The following is an 11,114-nucleotide window of genomic DNA, read 5'->3' as shown; positions in this document are numbered from 1 at the left end:
ATTGATGTTTAATTAGTAATTGCCAAGAAATAAGCCTACAATATGCTTGAAACAACTTCGCCTTGTCGTACTGGTGATATTTTCATTATGAGTGATAATCAGAATGAATGCTGAAAATCATCAGGATAGAATCGGTTCATCATATTCCTGTCGATGAATATCCTATACCCAATGAACATTATTGCGAGTGAGGAAACTTAAGATTCATCCCGAACAGTGAAGTAGTATCTCACTGATTCAGAAGGAGTTCATTCATCTGTCTCATTGATAAACAAAGAAGCTTTCATTCTCAGCATGAACATTCACATCATTTGACAATGAACCTAATCTTGCAGCTGTAGTGAAAATTATCACGTATCATCAACCTTGGTTTATATGTTTCGTAACGGAATGATTGTGGCCTTTCTGTTAGAGCTAATAGATTTCAATTAGTTGAAAACACAAGCGAAATATCAGCGATTGAATGATTTAACACTTTTTTCAATCATTCAGCTTGGAATGGCTGCCCGAAAATGGTCATAGTGGAGAGACAAAAACAGTCAAGCAGTGTGTGAACCGTTGGCAGCGCAACGCCTGATGGTATTGATGCTGCTGCTGCTTTGTGTTTTGGTGGAATGGCAGAATCGATGAACTGTGATGAATTGTGGTCACAGTTCCCAAGACTGCTCTTGCGCAATGATGGTTTCGGAAGACTGCCAGCGACTCACCGACGCCCTCATAGATGTCAGGGAGTTGGATGAAGGAAGGGTGGTGGTTTAGGACTCACTATAAGCGAGTGATGCGATCGGATTTAAATTTAGTGTAGGTGTAGTTTAGTATACATTTTGTAATTGGATGTAAGTGCGAATATAATGGTTTCATCATCGTTGGCAGTGACGCAGCTAAGAAAGTTAATGTCACTCCATGCGCGTTCGCCTTCCAGGGATGGGACACAAGTATTTCCACCTAGTGCCCTAGCTAAAAAGCTTTGGTTTGAGCGCCATTACTCGCTCTCTGAAACGAGAAAATAAATTGACCCGTCCCCATGATACACAAAGAGCCCAGTTTGCATTAATATGTGCGGTCTAATCGAAATAAACTCACCAAATACGTTCATAAAGCCTGTCCACGTTAAATTTCGGACACCCAAATAATGGCAGCAAAAAAAAGTTACTCATAATTCAACAAAAATAATTGTTTATTTCAGAATAAAAGAGTTATATCTACAAAATAAACAGTTGACAAGGATGTTAATCCTTCTTTCTGTAAAATTCTCGAACTTTCTGTGGTACACCCGTCATCCGTGTCCGAAATTTATCGTGGACAGGCTTTATGTATAAACGCCAAGTAAAAAACCGTTTCTTCAAAAAACTTCAATGATACTATTGGGAATTTAAATCGACATCCTCTGAATGGTTTCGTATATATGCATAAAACTTAACGACATGGCTATGTAATCCATAGCCATAATCATTTTCGCCCTTGTCAAAATCACACAATAAATGGATAAAGCTTGGTTTGAAGTAATTCTGCGTAGCATAATATACAGATAATAAGCTTCCGTATTTCTCCACAAACGTTCTTGTCAGCCGTCAACAAAGATCCGAGGTAGACGAACTCTTCCACCACCTCGAAAGTATTCCCGCGACATAGTGACACTGCTTCCTAGGCGAACCCTGTTGTAGATAGGGTATATAACGCTATATGTGTGTCAGGAACGTTATAGACGGAAACGGCAACAGCAGACCCGCCTCTTTCGGGAGAAAAAACTGGAGGAGACGGAGTGCGAGGAGATGGAACAGCTGTGCCGGTCTCAAGAAACACGTTAGTTCTATCAGAAGCTCAACGCATCCCGCAACGGCTTCGTGCCGCGAGCCAAGATGTGCAGGGATAAGGATGGGAGCATTTTGACGGACGAGCGTTAGGTGATCGAAAGGTGGAAGCAACACTTCGACGAGCACCTGAATGGCGCTGAAAGCACAGGCAATGAAGGACGGGACAATAGAGGAAATGCCTTCGTCAGTACTGCGGAGGATGGAAACCAACCAGCCCCAGCTTTGAGGGAGGTTAAGGATGCCATTCACCAGCTAAAGAACAACAAAGCTGCTGGTGAGGATGGTATCGGAGCTGAACTCATAGAGATGGGCCCGGAGAGGCTGGCCATGTGTCTGCACCGGTTGATAGGCACAATCTGGGAAACAGAACAGTTACCGGAGGAGTGGAAGGAAGGGGTAACATGCCCCATCTACAAGAAAGGCGACAAGTTAGATTGTGAGAACTTTCGAGCGATCACCATTCTAAATGCGGCCTACAAAGTATTATCGACAACGGACCAGATCTTTACTGTACGGCATTCCTTCATCCTGATAAGAGCGACGATGGAGGATGTGCAAAATTGTGTGAAGGTTTCAGGAGAACATTCCGGTTCGTTTGGATCCCGCCGGGGACTACGACAAGGTGATGGACTTTCGTCCCTGTTGTTGTTAACAGCCGGGGTACGATTTTGACGAAATCATGCTAGCTGGTGGGGCCGAGCGCAACAGGGCTCGGCTAGGTAGCAGTGTTACGATAGACGGGGATACATTCGAGGTGGTGGACGAGTTCGTCTCGGATCCTTGTTGACGGCTGGTCGGGAAATACGAAGGCGCATCACCAGTGGAAGTCGTGCCTACTATGGTCTCCAGAAGAAGCTGCGGTCAAGAAAGATTCAGTCCCGCACCAAATGCACGATGTACAAAACACTCATAAGGCCGGTAGTCCTCAACGGGCATGAAACGTGGACGATGCTCGAGGAGGACCTGTAAGCACTTGGAGTCTTCGAAAGTCGGGTGCTTAGGACGATCTTTGGCCGTGTGCAGGAAAACGGTGTGGTGTGGCGAAGTATGAACCACGAGCTCGCCCAACTCTACGGTGACCCCGGAATCCAGAAGGTTGCCAATGCTGGAAGGATACGATGGGCAGGGCATGTTGCAAGAATGCCGGACAGCAATCCTGCAAAGATGGTGTTCGCGTCGGTTCCGGTTGGTACAAGAAGGCGTGGAGCGCAGCGAGCTAGGTGGGTGGATGAAGTGCGTATCGATTTGGCGTGCGTTGGCTGAATCGAGGATGGAGAGATGCGGCCAAGAAACGAGTATTGTTGCGTGAAATTGTCGATTCAGTGTTATATGTTTAGATGTTAACTAAATAAATGAATGAATGAATGTGTGGCAGGCACGATGATTTTCTATACGCAGGAACGTCAAGAAAGTTACCATTACGAAAAGATCCTCGACCGAACGGGAATCGAACTCAGACATCTTCAACGTGACTTTGTTTTGAAGCCATGGTCTTTGCCACTAGGCTAATGAAGTATCCCTATCATGGGTAGTATAAGTTGAAATTAGCTTGCTAATCAGTGCATAAGTAAGCTTTGTTTTGTTTGGTAAAATTTGAATCATAAAATTTATGGTAATTTAAGAGCAGCTCTTAAATTAAAAACATGCTGTGACCCATCTTGCCCTGGGTAACCTATAATCGATACTACGTATTGTGACATCCAACTTTAATTATGTATTAATGCACTTATATGTCACCAAAATACTTAGCTTTAATATGTAATAAATTTTATCGTACCGCCACGGTTTTCACACACTGAATCCATTTGTTCTGATAGGCTTTCCCCCGAAACCTGGAATAGCCTTTTGTCCCACCCTTTGATGACCATAGTGTTTTCCAGTTTAAGCCCCATTATCTCGGAGTTTGTTTGCACAACAATACGACGGAAAAGGCAATTCCTGTATAACTGATAAGACCACACAGATAAGCGACACTCGGCGACGTGACGTTGAACTGGTACCTCTTGACCATCGGCGAAGATGCGGTACGGTGGTGTGGTTTATTCCGTAATGATAACACACCTGATAACGCGGCAGACGTCGAAGTCCACACGACTTATCAGCTGTTTGGTTTTTTGGGGCCATTTTTTTAATATCAATTCGTTATAACATTGATAGGAAATGAGGTCCGGTAATGTGAAATCTAGTCACATTTTTTGATGATACATACTGGTAAGAGCGTGGAGGAACTTCGAGTTTATAGATAACTCTGTTTATTGGGTTGTTCTATAGAAATAGCTGTGACAGTGCACCCCTATGGGTCTTTTAAAATTTCTGGATCTTCTATTTCCTTCTTCCTTCCAATCATAAAAGAGATTGAAAATCGTTTGATTTACTCATGACTGTATCATCTCACGCTCGTTTTTCGCATTTCTGATCATTGAAATACATTTGCCTTTACTTTAGACAAATTTTGCATTCAATATTCCGTGTGTTCCATGTCACCTGCTCGATTCCAAAAACCTCGAACAAAATCCTTTGCATTTCAGCAGTAAGATGCCAAAATCTCCCGCATGTTGTATTTGATTAAATGGCAACGTGCTCGCCAACCAAATAGCTTCCATACCCGCGTCCAGAGTTTGGCCGGAATACCCAATGGACAGCAATGAACGGGACGAGTGAAAATTGTATACCAAATAGGATTTATTATTTCAGTCGAAAAGCTGCGAGCTGAATATTAATTACGTGATTTGGTGCCTTCCGTCCGGTTCGGTCGTGTGGTCGGTTTCTGCGTGCTCCTCTATGCTAAACCAGCGTCAATGGCCAACAACTTTGCAACAGTCAACAGCAATTCAACTGAACGAACTATGACGAATATCTGGGAGTATAATATGGTTGAAGCTGCCGGAAAGCTGATTGGAATAATAAAGCCAAAATTTGTCCCATCAGATCGTTGTGACGACGATGACGACGGTTGGAATTGCGTGAAATGACCGGTCGGGAAAAAAAAACGCAAACATTTTTCTCGTCACGTACGGTTATCGTGTAACGCAGATAGTACGTGATAGCAATTCGATATCTACGTGAGGATTTACTAATCCAATCCGCAGTCGCCATTGATTAGCGAAAGGTTTGAAGTGTGATTATATTTCGGCGGTCTATTACTCATTTTCAATTTTGTTATTGATGAAGCTGTCAGTTAACAATTTTATTGCATTGTACATTCTTTATACTGAAGAGTGACAATAATTAACGAGTCGAATGCTAATGGTTAAGTATTAGCTTGTTGTAAGCTCTGGCTTTCGAGAATATGTGACAAGTTCTTCTTTTAGAGCCTGCTTCTCAACTTTGTGTTCTTATGAGCACTTCCACAGTTGTTAAATGAGAGAATTGATTGTTTGTGCATGTGTGTATCTAACACGTGGCAGGCATGAAGATACTCTAGTCCCGGTAAAGTGGTCGACATATGTCGATTTTTCTTTACAAAAGTAAGTTTTTCTGTATTACATCTTATTGATTATGGAGCCTTATCCAATTCTTGGTACTTTGGTACTTCGACGGTGTTTTTTTTTTTTTTTTGAAAGCTATTGAGCTCATATTTGGCTACAATTGTATTGAAATGCTTCTTATTACAAAGTTTCAGACGATTTGGCCGAGAAAAACCCCCATGCCAAAGTAAATCATGGGAGTGCCCAAGTAGCTATGCACCCTAATCACAAAAAAATGGATTTTATTCAAAACTGCTCTGATTTTCAGTTTACAGTTTCCGCAGGTATAACTTTTTTGTTTCTAAAGGAAAAGACTTCCAGCTTTTTAAGTCTTCTCTCTATTGATTCTATCTATCTCTTTCATATTTGGTAGACTTTCTTCACACAAACTTCAAGCTCGCCATATGGTAGTTAGCTATTTGCTCACTCGTGGCGCTCATATCGCTTTTGTTTGAGTTATGTCTGTGACCTTTCTACGCATCAATGGGCAACCATGTACAAGTGAAAATGCATAAGAATAAGAATATAACTATTCAAAGATAACTGATAAATTTACAAATAGTGTTCATAGATATTCAAATTCAAATAACTGAATATAAGCACACATAATTTATTTCTGAAATAAATCTTTGACTTTATTTGTGTTACATTCATACGGTGACCCCACTGACTAAGACTTTGATTTTTTGTGCAAGAATCAACATTCTTTCGCCAGTATGTACAGCTTAATCCGATCCGAATACGGAGAATGTTTCCACATTTATTCACCTAACGGTCGAACCTGATAATCCTTGGCCGCAAGATAGTCCCGGTAAGGCAAGCTGCAGCCGGAATTATTTTTTTCACGTAACGCACCGCCTTATCTTATCAGCTGCCAGTTGTGGTGCATGTGGAGAAAGCATTTGTGAGACGAAATTCTGGAAATTTATATAACCGGGTACACAATAACACACATTCTGCGCTTATCAAACCGTAATTAGGTAAACAGCATTATCATGACATGGCCGGCTGGTTGGATGGTTGATTGGCCGATTGGTGGGGGGTGATAAGAGTGCTCGTAGGCTAGGAAGATTCACTTTAATCAAACAGAGTAGTAAACCGTTTTAGACCAGCTCAATGGTAAATTGAAGAACATGTGAGTTTACTCAGCGTTTCTAAAAGTTACTTTCGAGCACGTGATCATTAGGACGATACAAAATGTCATTCAAAACTCTTCTCATATCGAAAATTGTTCGGGTCCATTGATTGATGGGGTGGGTGGGTGTCCTTAAGATGTAACAGTTCATAAAAAATAGTGGAAAATTCATACAAAAAGAGTTACGAGGGGGTCGGTTAATTGGTTGATTATAAATTACAATTTCTGGTGCTATGAATTTTGACAATGAATCCGTTACCGCAAGATATGGAAGTAGATTGTTATCATAGTCATTGTTATCATTCTAAAGTCCAATTCAATCCATTTTTGTAAGTATCAATTTATATTTGCGATGTGCAAGTGTTATATATTTCTAGAGATGTTTCGTTTGGTGGGTATATGACATTTTTTAATATTTCTCTTACATATTTGCGTTAATTTTAAAGAAAGCATGACGGATTCCATGTCAAATCGGTCAGTCACAGAACTCGAACTGGATTTAATTTTGCACATGTTTGTGGTATAGTAGAATAAGTATTTTCCATAGAAAAATGGATCATTTTGACTCAAGTTATTCACGTTTCTGCATTGATAATCATACGTTTTCGAGAGTAAAGACCATATTTCTTTCCGCTTACTTATTTTCTTGATGGAGAATCACGAATAACTAATGAAAATGACCTATTTTAATAAATAAATAATATTTTTTGCATTAAACTCGATATAATTCGAAAATTACTATTTCTAGAGAAATTATTTATATAATCATCATGGATTTGAATCATTTCAAGATTTTACTGTATCATCGGAACGTATTTATTTTGACAAAAAAATCAAAATTTTGAAAATCGACCAAAAGTTATTCTAAGAAAAAAAAAATTTATTAAAAATTTGTCTATGGATTCTATGGTGAAAATTTAAAAAATATTAAAAATGGGGTTTTTGTGTAATTTAAAATTCAAGTTTTATTTTTGATTTTTCTATGAAAATAAATAAAATATTTTTCAGTATATATTTTTTCTTATATCCCAAACAGTTCACTACAACTTCTTCTTAGACCATTTTTCTCTAAAATCAACATTTTCGGAGTTAGAATTTTTCAATAAAGTTGCATGCAAACATTTATAGGCCATTTTCAAAAGTTACACTTAAGTCAAAATGTTAAATTTTTCTATGGAAAACACTTATTCTACCATACCAAAAACATGTGCAAAATTTAATCCAAATCGAAGACTATCGAGCACGATTTTTATTTTTTTCGACTCATTCTGGATGGAATTCGTCAAATTTTCCAAAGAAATCTTAGTACTTATAATGCAAATGATTAACTCGAAGACAACAATCTAGAGTCAAGTCAAAAATTGATGTTATGATATATGACATAATCCAACAATAATATTCTGGTAATGTGACGCCAATAAAAGCGTTGCAATCCTACTCCGAGTCTACTTATTAATTTAAATAAAAAAAAAAAACACAGTGCAGTGTCAGTTATCTCTAGTGAATTGATGTAACTGAAACTGAAGAAGACTGCAAGTAGTTGTTGAAAAACGCAAATCTGTAAAGAGTTACTGGATTTTTTTTTTGAGATTCTGCTTAGAGGTTTTGAATACGTAGCTGTTAATAAATAGGAAAAACTACATCGGCTGATAGTAAATTATTTGTTGCAGTGTTAGTCAAGACAATGGATAACTTCCTCGGGGCTGTTAGTTGTTTATGCGAAACATTTAGTGAACTTGGTGAAAGCATCAACAATTACTAGAACATCTTCTTCTTCTTCTTTCTGGCGTTACGTCCCAACTGGGACAAAGCCTGCTTCTCAGATTAGTATTCTTATGAGCACTTCCACAGTTATTAACTGAGAGCTTTCTTTGCCGATTGACCATTTTTGCATGTGTATATCGTGTGGCAGGTACGAAGATACTCTAGGCCCTGGGAATCGAGAAAATTTCCTTTACGAAAAGATCCTCGACCAGTGGGATTTGAACCCACGACCCGCAGCATGGTCATGCTGAATAGCTGCGCGTTTACCGCTACGGCTATCTGGGCCCCCTTTCACTAGAACATAATTTTATCTATTTGATGATAATAACTTGCTAGGCCCGTAATGTTTTAAAGGCAATGTTTCAATATGCTGTTTTAAAATATTTTAGCGCTTTTTGTTCAACTGTTATGCATGCAAAACACAGTGAGTAAGACCGCTTAGACAGAACAATATTTCCGGACACGTTTTAGAGCGTTTAATGTAATGTCACGCACACTAAATGTCTTTTCCACACCTCGGTATATACACTCCCGTGCATAAGTTTGGGTTCACCCCCTATAAAACATGCAAAAGTGTTCTGTCCATATCTCTGTGATTACATATCCAATTGAAACTCTCTAAGCCGCATTCGAAAGGCAAAGAGTTATTCTTACTTCGTATGTATTTTTCCAAAAACATTTTTTGAACTTTGTATACTAAATTTTTACTTAAAGTTGTGACATTTTTCAAAAAACACACTGAAAAATCATATCTAATTTCCTCAGCATTGGGTCGACCAAAATTTTAAATCAAAATGTCATTAGGATCGTAATCTTATATTCTTTGAAGAAACCCCACGAAATTTTGGCGGAAAAATCTGGAAAGTATTCAAAATCAATGAAACAGTCAGTCAAGTCATCGTGCAAAAGTTTGGGTTCACCCCTCAGTATGGTGTATCGTGCAAAAGTTTGGGTTCACCTGAACTTACTTAAATCTGTGAAATCTCATACCAATCATGTACGCGCCATTATTCGCGCTCAAAAAAGCTTTAAACTATTAAAATCGGTTGAAAAATGGCTGAGATATTGACACAAATGATGCGCGTGCGGCTCAGGTGAACCCAAACTTTTGCACGATTTGCATCATACTGAGGGGTGAACCCAAACTTTTGCACGATGACTTGACTGACTGTTTCATTGATTTTAAATACTTTCCAGATTTTTCCGCCAAAATTTCGTGGGGTCTCTTCAAAGAATATAAGATTACGATCCTAATGACACTTTGATTTAAAATTTTGGTCGACCCAATGCTGAGGAAATTAGATATGATTTTTCAGTGTGTTTTTTGAAAAATGTAACAACTTTAAGTTAAAATTTAGTACACAAAATTCAAAAAACGCTTTTGGAAAAATACATACAAAGTAAGAATAACTCTTTGCCTTTCGAATGCGGCTTAAAGAGTTTTAATTGGACGTGTAATCACAGAGATATGGACAGAACACTTTTGTATGTTTTTGAGGGGGTGAACCCAAACTTTTGCACGGGAGTGTATTCTCATTGATCATCCATCACCTCGTCACACACACACTTATCCGCTTCTGGTGGATTGGTGTAACGATCATCATATGAGTAATGTTGCATCCAGTAGCACACTACGACAAACATACACCGCGCACGCAAACAACATGAAATGAAATCAATTTTCAGCAGCAAATCATGAACTTCCAAAACCACTCCCATGGCTGCATAAACCACTCAATGCACTAATTCTTCCATTCACTATGAAAATGTCCATCTTTAGCAAAACTACACTATGATCCGGAATATATTCGTACAAAAAACACCAATTTTTCAATCAATCATATGTAACGAAATACAACCACGATTGCAGCATAGCAGTGCTGCCAACTCCCTTCATTCAATCTATCGAAACATAAATCTTAATTATATTCGTGATCAAACGTCAACATTCCACCGCAAAATCGATAGTGTTTGGAGGTGATTTTAACCTCCAAATTTCCAAATAACCTTCAAAACATCACCTCCAAGTTAGTTCTAATAACCTCCGTTATATGAAATATGGTGGCGCATCGATCGTCACAAGTTTATCGTTAAACCAAAGACAAATTAAAGACCCCGATGTCCCTTGCAGTTGCCCAAAATTTTATGGCTCATAAGGTAATCTAGAATGCCGTGAAAAGTGTACTGCGATCTGTCAAACTTGGGTACCTTTTGTACTACCGAGGGACCAAATGCAGTACCAGAAGTGGTACACAATCTGTGCCCGAGTGTGACGGACCTGGTTAAACAGTCAATCTGCCAGATTTTCACAGATCATAAGCGCGTAATTCGAAGTTAACAAGTCAAAGATTACTTTTGAGCGAAAATTCATTCTGAAATGTAATTTCTTTTATTCAAATTTACGTACATCCAATGAATCCCTGGATTCTTGGGACATGTGAAGTTATATCTCGGGATACGGATCCCGAAGCTTTCCTAATCCCGGATTTGTTGGTCATGGGATGTCCCGGGATGGATATTTAGTATTCAATTATTAACAGAAAATCGAAACCTTGTCTCAAGAACAACATTACATGCACTAGCTGTAATACTGGAAAGAAAGCTTTACAGAGCCCTCCTTAATTATGTTGAATATACAATGTTGAAACATTGGAGCAAATCTCTAATAGAATTAACAATATTTTTAGACAAAAAGCATCATATTGCCACGATTAGTTATCTATAGATTTAGGTTAAGTTTAGGGAAAAGCGTTTTTTTATCTTATAAGTAGATTAATTCAATTCACCTGGACTAACTCCTAATTGCTACGGCAAATTAAAAGTAATAATTCAACAAATTGTTAACAATAGATGATTTTAGTTTTATGAAATTAGAGTGATAGTATTGCGTTAGGCACTTTGATATGAAAAATGAATGTAATTTTCAAAATAATA

Source organism: Aedes aegypti, chromosome 3 (genome assembly GCF_002204515.2).
Source record: "Aedes aegypti strain LVP_AGWG chromosome 3, AaegL5.0 Primary Assembly, whole genome shotgun sequence".
Taxonomy (NCBI): domain Eukaryota; kingdom Metazoa; phylum Arthropoda; class Insecta; order Diptera; family Culicidae; genus Aedes; species Aedes aegypti.
The sequence above is the reverse complement of the archived record's forward strand: the minus strand, read 5'-3'. Positions refer to the sequence as shown.